The sequence below is a fragment of the Mustelus asterias genome, unplaced genomic scaffold (genome assembly GCF_964213995.1).
Source record: "Mustelus asterias unplaced genomic scaffold, sMusAst1.hap1.1 HAP1_SCAFFOLD_3634, whole genome shotgun sequence".
NCBI classification, from domain to species: domain Eukaryota; kingdom Metazoa; phylum Chordata; class Chondrichthyes; order Carcharhiniformes; family Triakidae; genus Mustelus; species Mustelus asterias.
Genome location: NW_027593579.1, coordinates 26416 through 29849, shown reverse-complemented (window position 1 = coordinate 29849; position 3434 = coordinate 26416).

The window sequence follows — 3434 nt, the reverse complement described above, 5'->3', positions numbered from 1 at the left end:
CCCCCCACTCTCCCCCCCCCCTCTCGCCCCCCCCCCTCTCTCCCCCCCCCTCTCTCCCCCCCCCTCTCTCCCCCCCCCTCTCTCCCCCCCTCTCTCCCCCCCCTCTCTCCCCCCCCTCTCTCCCCCCCCCTCTCTCCCCCTCCCTCTCCGTCCCCCCCCTCCCTCTCCGTCCCCCCCCTCCCTCTCCGTCCCCCCCCTCTCTCTCCGTCCCCCCCCTCCCTCTCCGTCCCCACCCTCCCTCTCCGTCCCCACCCTCCCTCTCCGTCCCCCCCTCCCTCTCCGTCCCCCCCCTCCCTCTCCGTCCCCCCCCCTCCCTCTCCGTCCCCCCCCTCCCTCTCCGTCCCCCCCTCCCTCTCCGTCCCCCCCCCTCCCTCTCCGTCCCCCCCCCTCCCTCTCCGTCCCCCCCCTCCCTCTCCGTCCCCCCCCTCCCTCTCCGTCCCCCCCCTCCCTCTCCGTCCCCCCCCTCCCTCTCCGTCCCCCCCCTCCCTCTCCGTCCCCCCCCTCCCTCTCCGTCCCCCCCCTCCCTCTCCGTCCCCCCCCTCCCTCTCCGTCCCCCCCTCCCTCTCCGTCCCCCCCCTCCCTCTCCGTCCCCCCCCTCCCTCTCCGTCCCCCCCCTCCCTCTCCGTCCCCCCCCTCCCTCTCCGTCCCCCCCCTCCCTCTCCGTCCCCCCCCTCCCTCTCCGTCCCCCCCCTCCCTCTCCGTCCCCCCCCTCCCTCTCCGTCCCCCCCCTCCCTCTCCGTCCCCCCCCTCCCTCTCCGTCCCCCCCCTCCCTCTCCGTCCCCCCCCTCCCTCTCCGTCCCCCCCTCCCTCTCCGTCCCCCCCCTCCCTCTCCGTCCCCCCCCTCCCTCTCCGTCCCCCCCCTCCCTCTCCGTCCCCCCCCTCCCTCTCCGTCCCCCCCCTCCCTCTCCGTCCCCCCCCTCCCTCTCCGTCCCCCCCCTCCCTCTCCGTCCCCCCCCTCCCTCTCCGTCCCCCCCCTCCCTCTCCGTCCCCCCCCTCCCTCTCCGTCCCCCCCCTCCCTCTCCGTCCCCCCCCTCCCTCTCCGTCCCCCCCCTCCCTCTCCGTCCCCCCCCTCCCTCTCCGTCCCCCCCCTCCCTCTCCGTCCCCCCCCTCCCTCTCCGTCCCCCCCCTCCCTCTCCGTCCCCCCCCTCCCTCTCCGTCCCCCCCCTCCCTCTCCGTCCCCCCCCTCCCTCTCCGTCCCCCCCCTCCCTCTCCGTCCCCCCCTCCCTCTCCGTCCCCCCCCTCCCTCTCCGTCCCCCCCCTCCCTCTCCGTCCCCCCCCTCCCTCTCCGTCCCCGTCCTCCCTCTCCGTCCCCGTCCTCCCTCTCCGTCCCCGTCCTCCCTCTCCGTCCCCGTCCTCCCTCTCCGTCCCCGTCCTCCCTCTCCGTCCCCGTCCTCCCTCTCCGTCCCCGTCCTCCCTCTCCGTCCCCGTCCTCCCTCTCCGTCCCCGTCCTCCCTCTCCGTCCCCCGTCCTCCCTCTCCGTCCCCGTCCTCCCTCTCCGTCCCCGTCCTCCCTCTCCGTCCCCGTCCTCCCTCTCCGTCCCCGTCCCTCTCCGTCCCCGTCCTCCCTCTCCGTCCCCGTCCTCCCTCTCCGTCCCCGTCCTCCCTCTCCGTCCCCGTCCTCCCTCTCCGTCCCCGTCCTCCCTCTCCGTCCCCGTCCTCCCTCTCCGTCCCCGTCCTCCCTCTCCGTCCCCGTCCTCCCTCTCCGTCCCCGTCCTCCCTCTCCGTCCCCGTCCTCCCTCTCCGCCCCCGTCCTCCCTCTCCGCCCCCGTCCTCCCTCTCCGCCACTCCCCCTCTCTCTCTCTCGCACCCCCTCTCCCCCCTCTCTTGCTCCCTCATCTTTTTCCCCCCCTCTCTCGCTCTCCCTCCCCCCCTCTCTCGCTCTCCCTCCCCCCCTGTCTCGCTCTCCCTCCCCCCCTCTCTCCCTCCCCCCCTCTCTCGCTCTCCCTCCCCCCCTCTCTCGCTCTCCCTCCCCCCCTCTCTCGCTCTCCCTACCCCCCTCTCTCGCTCTCCCTACCCCCCCTCTCTCGCTCTCCCTCCCCCCCTCTCTCGCTCTCCCTCCCCCCCTCTCTCGCTCTCCCTCCCCCCCTCTCTCGCTCTCCCTCCCCCCTCTCTCGCTCTCCCTCCCCCCCTCTCTCGCTCTCCCTCCCCCCCTCTCTCGCTCTCCCTCCCCCCCTCTCTCGCTCTCCCTCCCCCCCTCTCTCGCTCTCCCTCCCCCCCTCTCTCGCTCTCCCTCCCCCCCTCTCTCGCTCTCCCTCCCCCCCTCTCTCGCTCTCCCTCCCCCCCTCTCTCGCTCTCCCTCCCCCCCCTCTCTCGCTCTCCCTCCCCCCCTCTCTCGCTCTCCCTCCCCCCCTCTCTCGCTCTCCCTCCCCCCTCTCTCGCTCTCCCTCCCCCCTCTCTCGCTCTCCCTCCCCCCCTCTCTCGCTCTCCCTCCCCCCCTCTCTCGCTCTCCCTCCCCCCCTCTCTCGCTCTCCCTCCCCCCCCTCTCTCGCTCTCCCTCCCCCCCCTCTCTCGCTCTCCCTCCCCCCCCTCTCTCGCTCTCCCTCCCCCCCCTCTCTCGCTCTCCCTCCCCCCCCCTCTCGCTCTCCCTCCCCCCCCCCCTCTCGCTCTCCCTCCCCCCCCCCCTCTCGCTCTCCCTCCCCCCCCCCTCTCGCTCTCCCTCCCCCCCCCCTCTCGCTCTCCCTCCCCCCCCCCTCTCGCTCTCCCTCCCCCCCTCTCTCGCTCTCCCTCCCCCCCCTCTCTCGCTCTCCCTCCCCCCCCTCTCTCGCTCTCCCTCCCCCCCCTCTCTCGCTCTCCCTCCCCCCCCTCTCTCGCTCTCCCTCCCCCCCTCTCTCGCTCTCCCTCCCCCCCCTCTCTCGCTCTCCCTCCCCCCCCTCTCTCGCTCTCCCTCCCCCCCCTCTCTCGCTCTCCCTCCCCCCCCTCTCTCGCTCTCCCTCCCCCCCCTCTCTCGCTCTCTCCCCCCCATCTCTCTCCCCCCCCCTCTCTCTCTCACTCCCCCTCCCACCCACCCCCCCCCCCCCTCTCTCTCGCTCCCCCTCCACACCCCCCCTCTCTCTCGGTCCCCCTCTCTCCCCCCTCCCCCTCTCTCTCGCTCCCCCTCTCCCCCCTCTCTTGCTCCCTCATCTTTTTTTTCCCCCCCTCTCTCGCTCCCCCTCTTCCCCCCCTTCTCTCGCTTCCCCTCTTCCCCCCCCTCTCTCGCTCCACCTCTCCTCTCCCCCCCCCCTCTCTTGCTCCCTCCTCTTTTCCACCCCATCTCTCGCTCCCCCTCCCCCTCCTTCCCCCCCCCCTTTCGCTCCCCCTCTCTTTCTCCCCTTGCCGCCCCCTTGTTCCAAGCCCGAACCAGACTATTCCCCTCCTGGTTCCACCGGGATGTCCGCGCTGCCGGCTGCTTTACCCTCTGGCGTTCTGTTGGCCAATTTACTTGGATTCTTTTTGCAG